We start from the raw sequence: 24,163 nt of genomic DNA, 5'->3' as shown, positions 1-24,163 counted from the left end.
GCGGACGATCATGCAAAATTGGAAGGCTGACGTAACATTACCAGTACAGATATGTTTTAGGTAAAAAGCAACGTTACAGATACCGCTGGTAGTTCAAATTGCCCTTCCTTTTGGGCATATTTATTTTTAACTGTTCTCCTTGTAACATAGACAACTACAAATTGTAATATTCTATAATGACAACTTATTGCAGAATCACACGTACAATTATTTTTTTTTTATTCCCCCCTGGAGCCTGAGAAATACGTCTGTAAAAGCTTTATGAAAATGTCTGTAATTCTGTACAGTAATTAGTCTTGCCCTCCAACTCCAATATTGGTATTCATTTTAAATAACATGACATTAAATTCAAAACGTTGTGCATTTTTATTTCAATCACAAGATTGAACAAGTATAAAATATTTTCTATTTTGCACTGATTTCTGATTGTTTTGAATCCCTTAGCAACAATTACTAGAGGTAACAACGAAATTACCAGAGTTTTTTTTTTTTTTAACTTTGTGAACTGTAGATTTGTTAGAAAGCAAGTTTGCAATGCAGAGTTACAAGAAAATGTTTATTTGTATGATATAAATGAATATATTTTAGGCAATTACAGTATATGCAATAAAATCAAACACAACATGCTGTACTTTGTTGAACTGCTCTATGCATTGGAAAGGACCTCCTGTTGGAAGCTGGGACTTATTATGCATTAATAAAGTGAGGTGGAAGATTGATGAGCATACCCAAGTTTGACAGCATTGTGCACCATCATTGTAGCCCTGTTATAAACTGCACACATCGCTTTATGTAACAAAGCCCTTAACTGTCTCTTCTGTCAGGGTATTGCCAGGGACAGGCTTGTAAATGGCAGCTGTGATAAATTGCTTGGAAACTGGGAACTTGCTCGTCTGTTGAGAGGGTAAAAAAAACCAGATGCTTTTGAGCCACCTGTAGTGTTTGTTTCAGGAAAGAAAAGGAATGCATGCCTCACACGTAGTGCTGTATTGCAAAGCTGGGGTGATGTCACTGCTTACATTTCTATCAAATGCTAAGACTTCATTTCAGGGTCCCGTTCATGTACTGTAGACACAGAGGCTCTGTTGCATTAGATTCCATCTATGCAATTTGCATACAATTTGCATCCTACAGAAGTAATAATCATTGATCTAATTTCAAATAAAATGATGGCTCTCCCAAATTATTATTTTTTATAGATATTTTTTTATAGTTCAATATATGCTAAGCCTCCAGTGTATTTATTTATTTATTTATTTATTTATTTATTAAATCAATTACAAACACAAGTTGGCTATTGAAGGGTTAGTAAGTGGAAAAGGAAAAGGGACCGCCCTGGCCGGGTTTTGTATCTAAATCCGATTGAAGTAATTTGATTTGAAGAGACTGGGAGGGCTTTAGGAAATCCTGGGGGCTTTAGCCCACTTGAGGGTCTGCTGGTTTGACACACAGAAAGAGGTCTGAAAGAGAGACAAACCATCTCTGGCTTTGGACTCACACTCTTCCAGTTTCTCTTGCATTTTATGAGACATGTTCTCGGCAAATAGTCCCCAATTCATCACAGTGTCCTCATTACCACTGCAGAGCCAAGGCACCATAGTCATGCTATTCATCTGTGAGAATGAAGAGGACTTTTAAACAAAGACAGATTCATGATGACCTGCAATGTTTGACAGAAACATTCCTATAAGCAGTGGTAATCAGCTACTTAAAGACCCAATTAAACTACAACCTTTAAAATAAAATTGTGTTTAGATGGTGGTTTGGTTGTCATCATTTTTTGATGGGTTTATGTAATTGCTCACTGCCACAGCACATAAATCTGTGCCTGATGCATGTCTTGCACATAAATAAATACACATTTGGGAAATCTTTTGTTTCCTCCAACAGTCTTTTTCACAGACACCATGCATTTCTGAATCTGTTTTAATTGGGAAACCAAAATGTCACAGTTCAGTGGTGCTGTATTGTTTAATCGCTGTCTGTTCCTGTTTGTTTAATTTCTACTTGTGTTCTTTAACTGGGTGACCTGGAGAGAACCAGTATCTTGATCATAGAGGTATCCTGTTGCTCATCAGGACAGATTTTCTTATTAAACCCTTATTTACAAAAAAAAAAATCAAATATATATAACGAATCTTGAAAAATCAGAGATTGAGAGGCTAACGATTCTAAGTCTGCATACAGCAGGTGGCCGTTAAAATGATGCAAAAGTATTTCCCTTGCAGTCTTAAGCAACTAAAGAATACTTTTGTGCGAGGTGTTTCATCTGACCCATTGTGATTTGTTAAGATAAAAAATGGTCATTGCTACTACTTTGCAGTATTTGCAAACATGTGAACTGAAGTTGTGTGCCTAAAAAACAGGTGGTGAGGCGATTGGGGTTTCATCATTAAGGCTGTGTGTTTAAAGCACTAATCAAGATTCAATTCTTAAAACAAACAGACACGGTTCTGAAATAACAGTTGGCTTGTGTGAGTACGAGTATGATTGTGATTTTCAAGTAAAGTGCATGAGACTGTGGTAGTGAGTATTATTGAACAGAATTCCAGGAAGCACATGTTCATGCAGTCTCCTCTCTCAACCAGTCCCATAAAACTATAAGCAAATAAAAAACCCTTATAATCTAAGGCTTTTCTCAAGTGGTATGCCAACATACTGTTTGAAGTACTATACAGAGTCACTGTACCTACCGCCATCTACAAGTCAATTGTTTATCTAAAATACAATTCATTTAAATGCATAAGTATTAAACATGTGTTGTTTCCTGTTTTAATTCAGCTATCTAAATGCACCCGAGTTAGCAAGTACCTACTGGGATACGAGGCAAACTAATTTGTGCTCTGCATTTACCATCATGCTCAGTTCTACCTCTGAGACTGTGCCTCTTGACTTGCTAAAGATGACTGTAATAGACATTATTTTATTTATTTGTTTGTTTATTTTGTTCCACGTCTTGTTTTTCTTTACGGCACGTTTTAAGATGAGAGTGAATGTTCTTTTTGGTTTAAACGGTTTGTGCATTGCTTTTTGTAGGAATTATTTTTAAAATGTACCCCAATGCACATTACAAGCAGTTGATGTTTCTAAATCCCACTATTTAGCTATTTTATGTACTTACTGTACAGCAACAGGATTGCAACCGTATGCTTCCAGCAGTAGATCATTACAGATTTGTCATTAATGCTCATCTGCAGAATTGGCCCGTCACACTGTAGTTAAACAGATTTGGAATTCTTTATTAGCATGGAGATGGAAGACCTGAAAATAAACAGCATTTAATAGGTTCTTTTTAAGGTTTTCGTCTCTAAAATTTTCAAATACAATTCTTAATGCATTAGCTCTTGTCTTTGCTAGTGCCCTGAACAGGGGTGCGAGGGTACCTGAGCTACATGTAATGTTTCGTGCTTAATACAATGCAGCATAGAAGAGGGCGGTGATGACTGAGAATGGAAAAAGAACCATGGAGTAATCGCTTTGTAGTAGGGATGCATTCAGACATTATTGAAATGAGGCAAACCTGAACCAAGTCATTTTTATTTATTCCCCTGGTATAACCAGTTCCATGGACAAAATCCTGTGCATGCATATAGAAACTTATGATAGAAGGATTCGAGCAATGCACCACAATGATGGAAACTCTACTGTTCAGTTCAGGTTACCCCAAAAAAGTTGAGTACATTGTTTGTCTCTTAGTATATTACAGTACTGTTCCTGACAGTTGACAGTTACAAATCCTAAAAGGAATATGTTATAAAATTCCTTGTTGTATATCGGTAACGTTGAACAACATACTCAAGTAGTGTGTGGTGGTACAGTCCTTACACCAAATATTGTAGGTATTTATCTCCCTGTATAACCCAAACAGATTCAGGTTACAAAAACAACGCTGTGGCAGCCACACAAACGTTGATAGCCTAACAACATTAGAATATTATATGATAGATGACAGTATATAATATATATAAAGTAATTATATGCCACACCAAAACTTTTTTATCTCCCAATAGTGGCCATACACAATCATTTGCACAGCAAAACTTTTTCCAAAAAGAGGTGCCAACAGCAATGACAAATCCACCATACTTTGCTTGATGATGCTTGCGGAGATAAAGTTGGTCACACACTCAAAAATCTCTCCTTTAAGACTTGACTGCTAATATTATGTATCTGATTCCTCTTACATTTTGTTTAAAAATGGTTTATTATTATTATTATTATTGTCCTACTCGCTTGATATGGCAGCGTCAATTATATACATGTATTATGTGTAAGCAATTTATATAACTTGTACCAAAACTCACCCGATACAGTACCAGTAAGCCAGCAGTAATTACAACAGTTTTAAATAATTCCAGAGAGACTGTGCTTTCTCCAGTGGAGCAAGTGTAAAGTAGTACATGCTGTATGTCTCTGAATTTAAATGCGCACTAAACTCTCCTCGTTTAGGAATCCCATACTGCCTAGTTCTAATTTGTACAGTTTCTGCAAAGTGCAGTTCACCCAGTCTAGCCTTAGGAATATTGTAAGACCATGTGGCAATTTTTCCTACATGAGCTATACATATAACATTGGATATTGTGGCTTCTAACCAGAGGTGAGGCGCATTGCATTTTCAACATGTACAGAATTTCATGCTGCTGATGTTCTTGGCAGCCAGTGTCGTTCTCTATTCATGCATTTGCAATGAATTCCATGGAGACGCACCACCTTGACCCTCACTAACGCTAGCTGTCTGCCTCCTATGGATTGGATTAGGTGAGATCTGATGGAGACGGGTAAGGTTACTAGTGAGAGGTCATGCTGGGTACAGTAGGTACTGTAGCATGTGCTACATTTACATTCCGTATTGTATACGCTACGTGGGTGTGTGTGTATGTGTGTGATTGCACACTCTTGACTGATCAGAATTCTTCACCAAAAAAAAGGAGGAGCAGCACAAAGCACATACAGGCTACATTATGTTGTGTATTTAATTAGTGTATGTTATATTAAAGCCATCACATAAAACTCCTGTTAATTAGGTCTGACATGATTTTAGTGCCTCCTTTGAGGTGCTTGACAGTAACAACATAATTAACATTTACTGTAAAGAGTAATCAGCACTGGTAAATCTAACTAAAGCAAGTTGCAAGCCCAGTGGGGGCATTTAAAATCCTTGCCTCACTTGTCTGTATTTTAACTGGTTTTAATCCTGTCCATTCCCACGGTTTGTCTTATTTATGGCCGATTATGGCGGTTACTGTGTGATATACAAATTCTGTATTAGACTGGAAAAGGAGGATTGTATTTCCTGATTTTGAACAGGATTTATTCGACAAGTGTCCTGCAAAGCACGTCTTGAGGCGCTCTACAGTTTTTAAAATGGAAGGACCAGTAACAGTATGCTACTGGGTTATGCATATAATAATAATCACAAGCGCAGAATTGTTACATATTTGTGTTTTGGTAAAAGCTTTACACTCCTAGAATAAGCAATGCCATTTAAATCTGGGACGATGGTTACAATAGATTTACTGTAGGCTAAGCCCCAGCCCTGGAGTCATAGAGCATATTGAAGGGTCTGTAGGTTTCTTCAGGGGACACAACACAGACAATAACATTAAAAAATAAGAGAAAGATATAGATGCATAATTATTGTTGTTCTGTTATTAATATTGTTTATCTCTAAATATGTCAATGCTATGTATCACTAAATATGAATACATTTACAGTATACTACACATGTCAAATGAAACGGATTACATAGTGCCTGAAAGATTGTGGAATAATCCCTACATCCTGTTGTGGGACAACTTTTTATTGTCTGTGGTGCAATGTATTTTTGTATGATAATAACAATCCTTCTAACTTCAAGACATTACCACCTTGCAATACGTTTGAATTATTAAAAATTGCTGCCTGGTCTTTTAAAACCCAATGATAAGAAACACAAACAAACAATTCCATTTTGCTCAACGCTCACATAGGTAAGATTACAGGTCTGTACCTGTAAATGTGTTGGCTGGTGACTTGCCCGCTGCAGAGGCTTGTAAATTCCTCCTGATGAAATCCAACACCTGTGACATCAAGCAAGTAGTGGCTCCACCCACTATTGTGCCTGCAAAGTTTTTGTTCGGCCCTTCCTCTGAATTTACAGTAGACATTACGCAGACAGGCAACCTGCGTCAAAAAGGCTATGGTAGATCCACAGTTGAGTGTTTTTACTTTGTATACCAGTCAGCAATCTATATTACTTATTAGGAACGATGGATTAAATAAACTGCAAAGTGCCTTGCCTTTTTCTTCCACCTGGGGCAACAGTTTCTCTCTTTAAAAATGCAGGATGTACACAAACGTGTAGAGGATTTTCATGTCATGTTGCTTACTCTTGGGAATAACTCCAGCATTTGAATCAAGAAGGCTAAAGTGATTTTTGTTCTTAGACGTTTCTTGTACAACCTGTTTACTTTTTTTTTTTGTTTGTTTCTCAAATATGGGTAAGTTCCACATTTTGGTACATATTTATTATTTCAGACCTGTTTTTTTGTTTTGTTTTGTTTTGGAAAAAAAAAAAAAAAAAAACCCTAAAGTGTTTTTGTATTTTCACATGCTTATTTTTTTTTGCTTTTGCTATAATTTTATTTTATGCAAATTCTTAAATCACATTTGTACCCAAAACTCTTTTACTTGAGGATAGTGTAGACAGGAAAAATAAACAGAACAATGGGTATTTATTACATTTCTTATGGGATTTATAACATTCCTGGTCCTTTTTTATTCTGTTATTTTTTAAATTAAAACAGTGGTCTGTTCTAGTATGGGTTGGTGAGTGTGTTGGCTAGCTCAATGTTTAATTGCCCCCAATCTGATTGGTAAGTAGCCCCCCCTCTGACTCGCTCTACTGTGTATAACCTGTTTTTAGGACATCCTCTTGCTGAGAAACCCTGGTGAGCAAACTGACAATGGATGGCCTCTGACATACCAGTTGTTGCTATCTCTGACTGTAATCTAAGAGATTGCTGGTTCTTTTTTTTTTTTTTTTTCCCCTAAGGTGATATCATTACAGGTGCTGACCTTTTATTACTCTTTTCCATTTATTTATTTATGTAGTTTACATGATTTTACATTTTAAACATTTGGCAGTTTTGCCATTAGGATTACAACATTTAGTAGTGAAAATAAAAAAAAAAAGTGCTCTAGTATTCCACAAAGTGTAAATGTAAAACTAGGAACCATGTTTTTATTTGTTTAAACTATTTCACATTTGTTGGTCTTTTTTGGTAATTGAGGGTTTGTAAACTTTTCTCAACTGTTTATATACCTTCAGTTACCAAAGGCAAAGCTAGTGTGCTTTTGACATTGTGTTTTGTTTTTGTATGTTCTAATATACTGCAGGTGTAGGTGTAGAAATCTTAGAAGCCAGTTGGATTCTTTAAAGCTGGGAGTGGAGTATTTTTGTTGTTTGTTCACAAACCCGAGTCTCAAGTTGGCTTTGTAAACAGATGCAAGATTACTGCACAGTATGTTGTACAAAAATACAAAACACACACACAAAAAAAGTTTTTTTTAGGGAGGCTGTTTATACTGGTATTGTCAACAACAATGTGCTTTGGGGGTGGTATAAACAAAGGAAAAGGGGAGAGTTAAGTATATTTTCAGCACATTTTGACATTGGATGCATTGGATTTGACACAGCTGCAGTGCTGGATAGATAGAAAATAACAGAGTTGCATTAAGTGTTGAAGTGCAACACAATTTCACCTTGATGCCAGCGAGGTTACCGTGCTAGTAAGGGCCAGCGGGGGGCTTTAAGATGATGCTGGTTTTACTCTAGAGCTCGACCTTTCCTTGACTTCTCATTCTCCATTTTTTTTTTTATTACTCAAACATGCCAGGCTGTGCTTAATCCAGGCAGCATCAAATCTAACAGTAATAAACTTCTGAATGGAAACAGTGATTACGCCTTAAACTTAAAGAGCTCGCTGTAAAAGTGTTGGCAGAGCTTCGTTTTGCTATTAAGTGTGCCCCCCACACGCACACTAAAGCTTACGAACCACACTTTTTATCACCACGATCTGTGTTGTGACTCTTGGATTTTGTTGAACGAACCATTGAAAAGGCTGCAAGGCAACCATTAAAATGACGCCCACTTCGTATGCAGTTTTATGGAATTGGTTTGGATTGTTCCTGGTCAATATTGCTAATCATGTCTTAAAAAAAAAGTCTTTCAAGATTTAGGATTAGTTTTTGTTCTTGACCCTTTATTAACAATGGTATTCATTTACTTTTTAAGAGCAGACAGATGTGAGAAGTTGGTGAATTATTTCCTACTCTATTGCAGGTACCTGTAATGAGTGAGTCTGTTTCCTGGCTGATCTTTGTACTGCAGAGGGCGTTGGCATAACAGACTCTAAATCCTTTGTGACAGCAAGAGTAGTCCTTGCTGACGTGGCTTCAGAAGGCAACTGTGCAATTTGTCTAGCCTTAATGAGATTACTTTTACTTTCTGAATTTCCATTTTGCATTGTAAAACCCTTAAATTCCCCTTGATCTTGTATGACTTGCAGTACAGTAAGTGGTAAGCATTTGTGTTCATGTTTTTGCTATTTCTGATTTAACCTTTTCTTCAGTATCAAGGCTTTAGATACCCCAGGCTTTCTGCAGTTTCTTATTTGTGGTTGGGGTAAGGGCCATCAGGGATTTATATATTCTCCCCCCCTGCTCAGTTTTATCCCTGTAGCAGTTTTGTGTCCTTGGCTCTGAATCTTCCACTCTCTCTTTCACACATCCCAAAGCTCTCCCACTCCTATTATTCTTACAATACAAGAGACTGACCAAAGGCAGGCCACACAATAGCTGTTGAATAACACAATAAAGCTTGAATACCACTGATCTGGTAGCTATGTGGGACAGCTTTCTTTTGAGGTTAAACATTTTGCAAAGTTTTCATTTGTTTTTACCTAAAACATTAATTCATATACTCATTTGTTTTTTTAAACCGGTAAGCTGTTATTAACAAGTTATTAGGGGTGCTAAGAAACCCTGTTAAATGTGTTTTAATGCATGAACAACTGCAAACACGGAATACAATTTAGTGTAGCCTAACCCACATACAGTATTTATTATGTAAATTAAATCTGGTGACATATTTAGCAAAATACATTATTCAGTAGGGGCTAGCTGAGAATCTTCCTAGTAATAGATGAAATCTCCTTGCTCTTGAAGCCTCATTTTAATTCTAAATGAAACATCATGAGTACTTCTGGTTGAAACCAGTTTTTCAAATACTTATTTTTTCTTCCTTTTTTGGCAACATATGTTGCTAAGCAAATCGACAATCCTGCATATAAAAAATGAAATGAATCATACTGCTGCAATAGAAGTTAAACAAATACAACAAGAATATATCAAGTTAACTAAAGCAATGTGGATTGAATGTATGTATACTACTACTACTACAATGTGTACTACTAGTAGTTTTTTTAAATTTTTTATTAAGAAATTCATGTGGCAACCATAGTGAAGACAAAGTTACTGTGGTGATCGTGGCTTTTATTTTTCCAGTAGAACCCAGTTCTGACACTTTAAATCACAAAACTGTAAAGGGGCCTGTTGTTAACGTATGGTTCTCAAATACTGTAAAGCTGTACATATTTACAATCCTTTTATTATGCGTTTTTTTCACATATGAAAAAAAGGCAAACATTTTTTGGCGCGGTCAAATTCCACTAACAATACATACTTTGTTTTTTGCAACAGGTCGCCAACATTTCTGCAGTTAAATGGGTTTTATGGGTGTGATTCGCCAAATATTTTGGTTGCAAGTGGCGGTAGTTCTGTCTTTTATTCTAAATGCCAGTACAGTAGTCTCTCGCTAAACCGCACATGCCTGGAGACATGCGTGTTGTCCAAAATACTAAATGGTCGGTTTAAAAAAAAAAAAAAATTGATTTATAGTGCTCAGTTTATTTGAAATGCTTAAATCATTGCTCTGAAATAACATTATGTTCTTTGTACACTTGACATGAAGCAAAAATATAAATCTACAATAGGCCTATACAGTACAGTAGTAAACTCAAATGAATACCTCAGATACCGGTAACACAAAATAAATCATGCTGCTGCATTGTACACATTACTGTACAATTCGAAAATAAAGGATTAGTTTTAATTTTAACTAATGTAGTACACAGCCTATTGAGTACACAATAAAATAGATCAGGTGATGCATTCACAAGTTATGATACTATACAGTACCTTACATATACTGCAATCTCATTACAGAAATAAATAATTTCAAAATGTACATAGTCTTTATTTTCTGTCCAAAAAGCAATTAGACATCAAATTCATAATTTGTATTATTGTAGTTTACATCTTGAATTTCAAATGATCTGAAAGCTTCTCTCCCTTTCCCGAATGTTTGATCACAGTTAGTTAGTGAGTTTATATGCCCTCCTTTAATCGTATTCTTAAGCTTAGCAATTTAGTAGGCTACTTTTGTATCTGATTATCTTATTTTTGTCTTTGGTGTAAGTATAACAACATTTCTTTTTTTCTATTTTTTTATTTCTCCAGTGTGTTTATTTGGATTATGCCATTCACAGTGATCTAGCATCACACTTAGTTGGTTATTATTGGGGGACATGCATTGTGTCTGGCGCATCCCAGTGTCGGCATAACAGTGTGTCTATTAGCCAGGGACAGCTGTATCCCAAACATGTGCTCCATTTTAAGGACCAGAAAACACAAGAGAGACCTGGTTTGTTTGTTCGTTATTATTGCTGATTCTAGTATTTTGTTCCAAAGCCATCCTTAAAATGGAGGTTCTGTGACAGCCCCACTTGTTTAGAAAGATGAATTGAGATAAATTTCATTTCATTAGCATTTTTATTTATAGCTTTGCTACCGAGAGACATACACAGTCACTGCATCCTGGTGGGCGCAGGGGCAGGGAGCTGAGTTACAAAGACATTGAAATCCCACAGCAGCCCACATACATCCTAGTCTAAAAATGATTTATATATATATATATATATATATATATATATATATATATATATATATATATATATATATATATATATATGTGTGTGTGTGTGTATTAAATTAGATTTGTACACAAATTTGATGTTATTCCTTTTTTTTGTATGTAAGAGATTTGCTTGATGGTTTCACATATATCCCAGCTGAACCTCAAAGCGAATTTATAACTTCTCAGAATTTAAGGATAACAATAGCAAATTCAACCAGTTTATAATAATGCGTATCTAATCCAGAGGAGAAGGGAGATGCACAGAACTGTATAGTGTCATTCAGTGCAGGGGAAGTTTCTATTATTAAAGCCTGCACCTCCACCAAGAGCCCTCCTCCCCACCCCCCAAAGAGGATTCACTTGGCAGATCCTACTGGTGAATCCTGTGTGGTTAACACCTCTGTAAACAAGCAGCCCTGCAGCCATTTCCTGATTTGCTGATAATAGCAGTAATTAAAAGCACCTGGTAATGACCTCACCACACAGAAGAACTCTATCCTCCTTTCAAGTATCGACGGCAGAGGCAGCTTGTGTTACTGAGAACTCAGGATTCCAGTTACACCTCATTTGCCCTTGATGAAAGTGGAGCAGACACTTGAGAGCAGCAGGCGCTGGCTTTATACTTTATCGTGTGTCTGTGCCCACCCAGGGGCCACTGTGTGTGTGATAGATGAACAAGACACCCACGCCCCCCACGAAAAAACAGGCCGCCCCCCCGCCCCCCCCGCCAGGAACCCCCCCCCCCCCCCCCCCCCAGCACACATCAGTTGCCAACATGTAGGTCCCGTTGAACCAAGAATGAAGCTTCACCATGAAATCTAAATCTAACATCTGGAAACACAACATAGCTGAGGCTGATCGGACCCCAGTTTTGATCAGGAGGGTCTTTGAGCCACAGTGTTAACCATTTATAGGATATCCTTGAGTTCCAGGCAGAAAACAATGTTATCGCCCAAAGCGATTTGTGCGGCATTGCCTTTCATTGTCTTCCATTGTTAATGGCATTAGACTTCAAACAGCACAGACTGGAAACGAGACTATATTTCACGGCTGAGGGGCTGGAGGGCCTCAGTTAAGCATCTGGTTGTCCAAATGTTTGCTAATGGATTATTTAGCATTCTAAAGATACATAACAGCACTATACAGTAATAGCCGTCATTGTATCGGTTTACCATGGTAAAAAGAAGAGTAAAAAAAACAGTCCTGAATGATTTAAGTCAGTGAGTTTGGAAGAAAGTGTGGAGGAAGATGAGGTGCTGTAAAAACAGAAATATATCTGAGTGTGGATAAAGAAAAGGGTGTGTCTGCCCTCTCTGTCTGATGTGGTGTTTCTGTGATGCTTGAAGTAATTGATAGTCTGGGAGCTGTCTCCTACTGCAGGCGAAGCCTGTCTGAGGCTACTGCACTGATATTTTATTGAAGAGAGTTTGTGAGAGAGAAGTAAAGGGAGGGAGTTGGAGATATGTACAGAGATTATGAGGGTTGCATTATTTGCAGGGTAGCTTCATTGTGACAAAGATTAGGAGGCACAACACTTCTTTCAAAAAGAGCTACAGTAACAACAAAAGCTGTGATTTATTGAATGGCTGATGCTGTAAGTCATCCTTTTTTTTTTTTTTTTTTTTTTTCAAATTGCCTTTATGGTTTTCTTATCATCTTTACCTAGAAATAAATTTTGTCTTTGGCACTAACGAAAGTCAAGGTTTTTTTTAAAAATTTAATTCACAGTTAAGCACGTCAACGTTCCAGCATGCATCTATGCAAAATAGAAGCCCGCTAGGTGTTGAAGCTGATTGGCTGTTCCCACTCAATCATTTTCTAATAGACGGTAGATGCCTGCTGGAACATCTCTGCACCAACTGTGAATCAAATTTAAAATCAGTTTGTGCAAGTACTGGCTGTTCCTTTTTGACTTGCTGTATGTTTAAGCATAGTTCATCTACTGGACAGTAAATACTAAACAGAGACAACTGGTCCAAATTAATTCTAATTTTATCAATACTTTACAACGATGAAACCAATCCTGTACCTGTAACTGCGAAGAGCCAATCACAGACGGTCAGCTCGACTGGAGCACAGACACTGCATCTTTCAACAACAACAAAGGGAGACGCGGATAGTTTGAGAGTTCAGCAATATTGCTCCACATTCAGGAGGGAAAAGCTTTAGCTGAAGGTAGAAACATGGTGAGTTAGGAGACGTTTGAGTGGTATTTAATGAGAGATTGTATTGGTAGTTCAGACTCCTTCGTACATGGACTGTTAAGTAATTGCTTTGTTCATTCTTCATGCAATGTCCAGATTATAACCATAACAAGTTTAAAAAAAAAAAAAAAAAATCGATTTATGAATAAAAACTCACTGTTTTTCTTTTTATATGTATGTGAAACTTTTAATTAAAAAAAAAAAAAAGTGTTCACAACTATTTTTTTAGAATGTCTTTATTCAGCAGAAGGGTACCCAACGAATCAGTACAAGTTCATGGTAAATCCTAGATTTTAATGAGGTTTTTTTGTTTGTTTGTTTTAAAGAAAATAATGTTAAATAATTTTCTAATATATTGTGCCCTCTCGATAATGGCTCTACTGTTGGATAGTTGACCTTGACTTTCGTTATTGCTCTCGCTTTCGGCTCGGGATGCATAACTTCTGTCGCCGTCAACTATCACACGGTAGAGCCATCATCGAGAGGGCACAATTGCTTAAAAGGTGCACGCCACTATACTGTTGTGGCAATAATTGCTTGCCACCAGCGTTCCCTCTAAGCTTTTTAGATACTGAGAAACTTGCCGTTTTGACTGAGAAAGGGTAAATTATCAGTGAGAAACCTTCGACCACGCATTAACCCTTTTAATATATTTTTGTTGCATTATACAACTTTGAAACAATATTCCAACAGAAGTATCTAAAAAAATTTCCAATTTACTTTAAATTTAACAAGACATTTATTGTGGCACTGTCTCTGATTTTGAATCATCCTTTCATCCTATGCAGCCCTGTTGATTTTAATCATATATATTACTGCATGCTTAACTGGTGGCCTGCATAAAATTGCTTTATACTACTGCATAAAACACTGGTGTTTGCACTGCCTTCAATTGTAACCATCTTTAAGGCTTACCAAATTCAGTTTTTCAAAATTGGCCAATTCCATTTGTCAACGTATTAATAATTAAATATGGCATTTGAAAATAAATATAATGTTGCTAGTTAAAATAAGTAAATTTAATAAATATTACAACAATTTTCAATCAGACTGTTGTTCCTGTAATAGTAAGTAAAGCATCTGAAGACACTTCTTCAAAGCTGTCATAATGTTTATAGACATCAGTTGGCTCATTGCTGCCATTAAAATAAGCAGGAAAACCTAGGAATTATATTACAACAGTTCAGAAAACAACCAAATGTCCAGCAAAGTTGTGAGAATCATATTTACAGTCTTCCACTTGCGCAGTAGTATATAAGTAAAGGTGTTTTGAGAAGATCTGTTTAGCTTATTGCTGGCATTTACAATAATAAAAAATATGAAACACTTTAATAACAGTCCAGCAATGTCATGAGAGAGTAATCCTACGTACAGTACAAATTAAGTTTAGCGTTTTACTGATATTGTAGTAATAACCGGGATAAAATATGAAACACTGATAAAGGCATGTTGACTGACTCGTTGCTCTAAAACAGGTTCACTGCTATGTATTACCAGATTGTAATTTAAATAGCGCCCCTTTTTAATATGGTTTAAAATTGCTAATTGTAGCTTCATTAAAGACAGGTAGCGTGGAAAGAAATAAACTAAAGAATAATGAAATACGCTGTTAATTCAGCTTACTTACTTCAGGAAAGCTCCACCTTGAGCGCAGTACCTTAGGTCTTAGTTTTTCAGCATAGAAGAATGCAGTGCTTTGCCATTGTTGCTGTCTTGTTTGCTTTCTTATTCTCTGTTTACAACTGGCATTATGATATTTAGTGGTATTGACTCGTACATGATCACGCGGATTACAGCAAAACTAAGAATATTATCGCACCATCCTAGCTAACAAGATTTCTTTTAGCTCTGTCTTATTGAAACATTGCTTTTTTTTCTTCGTTGGTGCAGCTGCCATGTTGAGTTTCAGCAGAGACATGGAGTGAAGTCACATGATGAATAAACTCGCAAAAAAAAAAAAAAAATTGACATGGTATGTCTTCAATTACTATACACTTAAATGTGTATTTTCGACTAATGTGCTTATTAGATTTTTACCAGTTACCAACTGAAATGACTGTTTTCAAAAACTGTGAGTATTGTAATTTTAATTTATGTTTACCGGAGTATTTATACTTCTAAATAATGCAGGAAGATTGTGCTTCACTGATTTTTAGTATCCAATTATACGACTAGATAAAAACTGTCAAGTTCATGAGCAGCACCAAGTAGCACTCCATAGAGGCAGAATTGCCAGATGCCTGCTTCGCCCACGCTGTACCAGTAGATTCTCTGGTGCCCGAGTGAGCGCTCCACTAGTAATGTGACGTGCATTTTACAGAGGGAAATAAGAGAATGTTAATGGTTGTAAGAGTGGTCTCAAAATAACAGGTTTACCTCGAGAGGCTGGAGTCTCAATTTGAGGTTGATATTTATGATAATAACTTGCAAAAGTTAGTAAACTGAGTGCGAAGGTTGTTGCTAGTTACTGCGAAAAATGCATGCATTTTAGCTTTAGAGGGAATGCTGCTTGCCACTGGTAAAATAAGCAATTTCCAGGGTCCTGTACCATACTAATATCTGGTTCTTAAGCTGGACAAGTAAAAAGAGTTTGCCTGTTGATCTTCAGTCTTCCTGATTGTAAAGTGGGTACTATAATAGCAGTGAGGCGCCATTTCAATTGGGCAGTTCAGATTTAATAGGAAAAATATGTATATAATAAATACATTACAGCTGCTGAATTCGAATTGGTGGTTTGACTTGTGATTGCCCAAATGACTACAGGTTGTACTCTTTTAATAAGGATTTCAGCTGCATGCAAGTTTATTCAGTACTGCAGGCATTGAGCACTGCCCTGTTGAAATAGTTTGACGTCCAGGATAATGAACACTCTAATTCTGCAATGCAGAGTTACACTTCTTTGTTCCCTAAGGTACACTTCTTAGTTCCCTATGGTACACTTTTTTTGTGTGTGTGTGTGTGTGTGTCTATATATATATATATATATATATATATATATATAAAATAATTAGATCTGGAATGTGTGCTAGTGTCAGTCAAAAGGTTCAACCTTAACAAGATAAAACAAAACAACCCAAACCGCAAGTATATGTCCTTACATGGTGGCTAGTGAGAGACAAAGTTTCCTGTGAGTAATTTAAATGCTGACGACAAACTGAAGGCATTTTGATAGAGCACATCTAGTGGAAGGTCGCCAATTATCAACTAACAATAATGGCTTGCAACACCCTTCTTATAATTAAACTCTACAAATGGGCCAACAGTGATAGCTTCTAATAGCAGTCTGCTTTTCTTAAACTCCAGCAATCTGTTCTAATCTTGAAGGAGGGGTCTTGTTGTAGAGTCTGAAGGCCTGGGAAGGTTACATCTAGAAAGGGGATGTGAATGACTGACTGCGGCTGCAGTTTATTTATTTTCTGTTTAGTAGTAGTCATTCTGCACAGGGACCGGGGTCTTGTTTAATCAGTGTGGTTCTGATTTGCTTCCATGTATCCGCGGGTTGCATCTTTCAGTCTACTCTTTTGCATAACAAATCTGTCCTCTGGAGAACGGATGTATATACGACTGCATCTGCTACGTCTAGTTTTAGCTCTTTCAGTGCAGCCTGTTAACAGGTGAAATACGCTTCCCGCCGAGACAAGAACCTAATGTGCCAACGCGCGATCAGTGATGAGCTTGCTAACCACCACCACCGCTGCTGCCAGGGGCAGCTGCTTCTCCACTACAGTACAGTGTGAACAGACGGGGGGGAGGGGTACTGTTAAGCATACCTGCACGCTTACATCCGGGTGTAATCGAGCTGTGTTACATTGTAATGCTATTGCCTTCCAATGATTCACGTGAAGGGGGTTAGACTGTAGTACTGAACGATCTGCCATTCCCCTGAGCGAGGCTGGAAAGTGGTTGATTGACTGCAGGGTCTGACTTTAGTATTATGAAATATTGAATCAAATGTCTGGTTATTCTGAAGTTTTAACAAGGTAAGGTTTGATGCCATTCTTGTGATAAGGGAAGAAGGGAAACCTCTTGGAAACGAAGTGAGGCATGCTGCACTGTGCAGTTGTCACTGCTGCTGGAGGTGTGAGCATGTAGTGGGTACTAAATATGCCTCTGAATACATTGGTCCCTTGGGAAAGTAGTGTATACAGTATATGTTGGTGTGTCTGCAAGTGTCAAAAATGATTGCATTTTACAAAATAGATTTTTTTTTTCTTGCGCCTGCCACCTGTCTGCACAGCAGCTGGTGAAACAGTTTAGTTTAGTGGTGGTTAACACTTTAATACCCATACAGGCATTTTTGAAAACTGGCCTATTTGTCCAGAACAGTATATTAATAATCCATATGTCTGTCTAGCTGCAAAGCTTTCTGCATCTGTTCTACCACACCAGCTATCGCTCGTATGCAGTAGTGCGGTAGTAATATAACTGTCACTGTAGCTGTGAACAGAAGCAACTAAAGCGATGACCTTTTTAATATGATTCTCAGCTAAAGTCTACACCTAAAGTCTCCTAAAGCACTGTGACAGTGCTGAGTACAGTAGGTCACTTTTTACTTTTAGAGCAAGGTATTCCCTTTACAGTACCACATTTATTTTATCTTGTTTTTTTTTGTTTTTTTTGATAACCATTTTGGGTCTTTCATGTGGCCATCATCAAGCCCTGCTTACCTGCCTCTCTGCCTAACTGCCTGTCTTGCTATGGGATGTTGCTGCATCTAATATTTTATTTCCCTCCAGACACAGAATGCACCTGCTTGGCTCTACAAACAAAGATTAAAAAAAACAAAAAAACATGTTGTGGTAGAATGTCTTTCTTTCAAATCCCTGGTCCGTGCGTGTCTTTATGTTTGCATGCTTGTGTAGTGTAGAGTCAGCAACTTCCCCAGACATCTCTACGGCCAATCTGATGGTTCTTGTAATAAGTACAGTCAGGTGTTGTGTGTTGGTGAGGCAATAACCGGTACTTCAGCTTTAAACAAAAATCTATGCTTTAGTTTACGACTGCCTATTTAAAATGAATGTATTTTTTCTGGATTGTGCTTTTGCAGTGTGTAAGGTTTTGATGAAATGTCTGTACTTTACAGTGTGAGTTAAACAACAGGTCTGTTACAGCAGTAGCATGGTTTGTTAGGGGATACACTGTTTCTACGGTAATGTCCTGCAGTAATTACAAAAGGAAACGAATTTTAACATTTTCAAAGGATTTCAAATGGAATAGGTTAATTATATAATTGCATAATTGTCACTCAACTTAGGACTGCTTTCTTGAAGAAAATGGGTCGGAGCTACTTGAAATGCCAAACAGACGCCAAGCTTATTAATTAAGACAGATGCAATCATGGTGGTTTTTAGATGGATGGATGGACGGGGTATTTAATTAGCTTAAAGGCAAGTATCTTGGCGGGGGGGGGATAGATAAGGGTAAAATGCTAAATGAATTGGTGAAGCCAAACCCCTTTTTCTTTTTATTTATTTATTTTTTTACACACGCAGAAGGAAAAAGCCATTTAAAAATGATAATGAAAGCCAGATGTGTAGATGAGATAGAGATTGGGGGCCTACTTTCTGAATACAAGTCCATGGCTAACTCAGTTGCCTTTCATCATTTGTATTTCATTTTACATTGCTGGGTTAATGCCAAATTCAGGACACCAATAGTGTCTTTACTAATATGAAATAAATAGTTACGGGCTAGGTTATCTGAGTTGAAGTAATTTTGCATTGAACATTTTAATGTATTTTAGAACTGTGTGTACTGTCGTGTTGTTAATTTGATGACTACTGTCTGAAAGAAAGAAAACTATACAAGCTTTTTAATATACAAGCCATGTCATGTAAAGAATAGGCCCTGCTACTATTACAGTATATCAGTTTTATTAGGTCTCATTCAGTATCAGATTTGCAGTCTAACAGAAGCATTGGTAGCCTTTGGCTAATGTGCTTATGATTTGTAAGTCTTCTTGGTATACTGTAGAGTTTTATATCACAATGAACAACCATTCTGATTTAAAACTGTAGAAAAGGCTGTACCTATGCACTCTATACACAGGCCTTAATTGTGGTACTACAGAATATCCGTCAAGATTCTCACATTTATACTGTGTTTGTTGTGGAGTAATTGGGTTTTGTTGTACAGCGCAGTCAGTTTATAAGAATCACATCCATCCCGGTGTTTTGATTCTTCTAAGCGGATGATTCTTAAAAGCAAACCGATATGGTTACTGTGGTGCAGAATCAAACTTGGTATGAGAATGTTAAGAGCTTGTTCCCCGGCTGCAGTGTAATGGGTTGACCACTAGATGTCACGAGTTCCCGCATGTATGCACACCCACGAAAAATCCATGGCTGCTTTCCTTAATGAATTATGGATAATAGTCAATTGGTTAACTGCTTGTTTAAGTTAATGACACCTCAATACAAATGTCTTAGCTGATAGCTTTGTGGTGGGGGTATAGAAGCGTAAGGAAGCAGAAGTAACAAAAAGAAACCAAAACTTGAATAAGAGAGCTAGCGTTTGTTCCACACAAAGTACTGTTAGTTAGTGCGCCAGCTAAGAGCTAGGTTTATTTTGTTTGTTTTATTAGTGGTTGTTTCACCACCGCAGTGTAAGAAAAATTAAACCAACACTGGTTTAAAACTGTAAATCAAGACTCCAGCCTGATAATTTACACCATCCTCGGCCACTCTGTATTACAATTAGCAAAAGCGTGCCATCAGCAGTTTAAGTACAGTATACAGATGTCAGTGGTGCTCAATCATTGAGGACGATACATCAAAACAAGTCCTTGTGGGTAAGCAGCTTGTTATACGATCATGGTTATGACTTCTGTTTACTCAAGGCTGCAGAGTTCTATTTTATTACAGTGTACTTGAGGAGCAATTGAATCGTGAGGGTGCCTAGTTTACCTGCCGTGCGGTGTTACGTGTAATGGCTTTTGAATTAAAATGACATCGCAGTACAGTGTTTTACTGTCAGGACTACCACTGCATTTAAACATCTATGGCTTACTTATTTTCAGTTGCGATGCAAATCTCAGTTTTTCATTAAACGGAGATGCAAATCGCTACAATGCCCTCCCCTCCTCCACCTCCTCCTCCCCCTTCTCCTCATCACCTTGCCTTGCCTCGCTGCATTGACTACATGCATATCACACAATAACACTGCTGTACGTAACACTGCTAGTATGTATTCAGTGAACGTGTGTTCACTTTATTGAAACACATTTTCACTAACAGAGAACACAAATACACCTGCACAATGCAGTGGCGCAGTCACCATTTGATTACAAACAATGCATTTGTTTCCTGCATCATTGTGCTGTCCACACTGCGGATGTGCCTAATCACGCAAGATGTGCTCAAATTCAAATTCAAAAACAGCTTTTACTGGCTGTATTCGTCAAGTTGATCAAGTACCGTTATCAAGTACCGTATTACATGTAGTCAGTTTGCCCCAGAATGATTCTTGTATGCGAATTCCTTGATTCTTACAAGCGGATTATTTTACATTGGTTGGTATAGGAATGATTTGGCTACAGTGGTTTTGATCACTATGTGCGGTTGATTCTTATATCAGTGATTCTTATAAATGGACTGCACTGCAGTACAATTCAATGTATCCTCCTCTGTCCAGTTTAATGGAATGGGAAGCATCATGGATTCACTGCAAACCAATAAAAGCATGAATAGAAGTGAGTAGTGCGTCCTGACAGATGATTTTTTCTTATTTGCCAGGGCTCGAATGGGCTTTGTGTGTGGCCACAGGCTGCTGGATATATTTAGCCCTAATTGTTTTTATGGATAACACCACTATTAATGATGTTGGGGGGCCTATTTTATTACTGCAATGACAGTATGGTGTACTGTTCAAGTATGGATAAAATAGCTATAATAAAAGCAGACCCTTTTTAAATAAATAGTCATATTGTTGACAACAACTGTTGGTGACATTCAGGTCACTGCAGCAGGGTAAAAATGTTTAGGTCAGAAAACCAGCTGCTAATTAATTTAACCTGCCCCCCCCCCCCCCGCGATGTATTTAATGTAATATATTTGATACCGTTTTGTTCAGCCTTATTAGTTCCTGCAAACTACAGTAAAAACATGTTTGTTCTGCACGTGTGGTATAGTTTATTGTATGCATCTTTTAGACTATTTCACAGTATGTGTTGCAGTATCTTGCAGGTACTGTACCTCTTGGGACTGCTACCCTACCTGCTGTGCACATAATGTGCGCTACAACTGGGTCCTTTAAATTGATCCTTTTTCTTGTCCTCCCCTCGGACCTTCACACCTGCAGGTTTTCTTCTCCCCCTGCCCATATGTTTATGCTTTAAGTTTGAAGTGCTCCCATTGCAGTCATTAAGATAGTCAGTAAAATGCCCAAACTTTCAAACGCCACAGGCAATGCTGCATGTGTACATGTATATGTACTGTCGTTATATATTTAACACGTCCTTTCTCTTCTGCAATTTTTTCAAGCTGTTGTATTTAATTCTTCCCACTGAAGGGGAAACATTCTGCAAAATCAATTAACACATGGAGTTGTGACTAAACAGGATTGATCATAGTTAGATGATTTTTTTTCAATAGTGTCATTGAATCATTGTGTCACGGATCGATTTTATTCAGAAATGTGTTCTGCAGAACCCTAACCAGTGATCTGAATTGTATAATTTAAATTGCATCTCCATGAAGTATTTTTTTTTTTTTTCAAGTGACTGATGTGGATGCAGAAAGACGTTTAATGCATTTCAGTTTTGTGAAAGGGCTTTTGCCTGGGAATCATCTTGCATAATAAAACCAACAGTACATCAGCAGAGGTTTACAGAACACATTTTTCCCCAGACATGCACATGTCATTTTGACTGATCTGTAACATATTTATGACTCATTATCCATTCTATTCACGGTTTGACTAACACTGTGAAGTTCTGTATGCTTTACATTTATATAAACCACTCCTATTTCTTCCACAATGAAAACACCTAGAATTTGTACGGTATAGTTCACTTAAAAATAAGCTAAAGACAGCACACATTTGATTTCTACTATAGGTTATCAGATGTGGTCACTATAGGTTGCTAATTATATAAAGGACTGTAATCCCTGACCCATTGCTATTGTTGTCCTAACACAGGATTCAAATGCATTTTGAAGAGGAAATAACAGGTCATGCTGTTGTTGGCAAATAAAAGTATGACAACAGCTTAATATGAAAGTATTGCAACTGGCATCTGTCAACTGGCGTCTTGTAGAAATGTAAGTTTAGATCTTTTATCAGAAGCAAGAGACATAAACGTCTGACTGCAGAAAGTGCCTTCTGATGCATTCATTGCAGGGGTATGGATGATGCATTCTACTGGGAAATTAAGAAATGTTCAGACAATGGTAAAGAGCCTGCTTCTACAGTAATGCAACGCTGGTTTAAAACATCCGGTTTTCAAGGCAGTTAAAATTTGTACTGTGCCGAGCTGAAATGTGTCTTTTTATTGGACTACTAGCCCTGAAATCCTTCATTTAATTGTAGATGATTCTACAGAGAGTAACCTGCAGCCCACCGTGCCATCAGATATGCTTGTGTTGCCTTTGTGATTCATTAAGTCATGAGTAATGCTTGCTACATATCTTGTTTTTTTTGTGTGTGTTTTGAATAGCTTTTAATGGGCCACCGTCCTTTCAAGCAATGATTGACAATTATTTCAAGAATGCTCTTGAAATTTCCAGAAGATAGTTATCCTGTCAAGATCTTTATCTCATTGGTCTTTTATCCATTGAGTCATGTTTTTACAAAGATCTCGTCACTATTTCACAACCCATTGTCTTAAATTTGGTGTTTTAATTACAACACAAAAAAAAAAAAATCTCACTTAATAATATTATTACTATGAATATTCGAACTAAGGGGGGGGGGGGGGGGGGGGGGGGGGGGGGGGTCAGGGGAGCTTTTTAAGATATGTACAAGTTTTCCTTGCAGACAGTGTAAGCCAGCTATGAAAACTTTCATTTTTGTTGCTTCCTTGGATATAGCCCAAATTAAAAAGCTATAGTTAAGTAATGTCATTATGAATGAGTATGACGACATAGCACTTGCTTCACACCAGCATTACTAAAATGCAGATGGAGACAATATTTTACTGTTTGTAAGTCAAAACTAATTTTGTTAAAATTGGAGTTGTATTAGCTTGCTTTGTTAGTTTATGTATTTATTTATTTATATTTATTTATGTTGTGCTGCTAACTTCTGACAACTTGTGGTCTAAATAATTGACAAGATAAGTGCCTTGTAAGATTCTTGAGAGAAAGAGGTTGGCTGCTATTTAGAATTTTTTTTTTCTTAAGCACTGTGAAGAGTTTGTGTTTTGAGTGAGAATACCCAGGTTCCAGGTGTGCGTTTTACAGTTAATACTCAAATAAATTGAAAAACCTACCAGTGGTAATTTCCATCCCTGTAATATTAAAGTGAAATGAGATTGCACATTATAGTCTCATCCTGGTGTCTTTACAAGGTCACGAAAACCTTTTAGCCAGAGGTTAAATGGGCTCTTTTTGTGAAAAATAGGAGAAGTATGCCTATGGTACTTTTTATTTTTGTCCATTTGCCTTTGTCTGTGATGTATTTAATGAAATAAATATAACGGATCACTGTGACATTTCACATGCGGGAGAAGATGTATTTCCATTTGCAGTTTATTAGAAAATGTGTGATTACCAGGGTTCAGTTCAGATGTGTCTCTTCATAAAATTGCATATTGTGCTGTCAAGAGTCAGTAGATGATCTTCTGGTCTGTTATAACTTTGCTTTTGGGATGAACTTAGGGAGAAATATATATAGTTACTGTGTGTACGGTAACTTTTGAACAGCCTGCCAAGTTATATGTCTGTTTGTTTTGTTTGCATTCACATTGGAAATGCTGTGATTTTTTTCAGACAGCAGTTCTTTT

General features: G+C 37.2%; 1 protein-coding gene across 18 annotated transcripts in view; it reads left to right on the top strand.

Moving 5' to 3' along the window:
- Positions 1–24,163, top strand: part of LOC121331105 (receptor-type tyrosine-protein phosphatase F-like) — a 181,901-nt gene that overhangs the window by 29,108 nt on the left and 128,630 nt on the right. For 17 of the 18 annotated variants that reach the window (XM_041278301.1, XM_041278296.1, XM_041278295.1 and 14 more), the window contains exon 1: positions 6,133–6,479. The exons of the other annotated variant lie outside the window; for it this stretch is intronic. The gene's annotated coding sequence lies outside the window, so the exon portion shown is untranslated. Of the gene's footprint in view, positions 1–6,132; positions 6,480–24,163 lie in introns of those variants that run through there. 18 annotated transcript variants of the gene reach the window in all.

Source organism: Polyodon spathula, chromosome 18 (genome assembly GCF_017654505.1).
Source record: "Polyodon spathula isolate WHYD16114869_AA chromosome 18, ASM1765450v1, whole genome shotgun sequence".
NCBI classification, from domain to species: Eukaryota; Metazoa; Chordata; class Actinopteri; order Acipenseriformes; family Polyodontidae; genus Polyodon; species Polyodon spathula.
The sequence above is the reverse complement of the archived record's forward strand: the minus strand, read 5'-3'. Positions and strand labels throughout refer to the sequence as shown.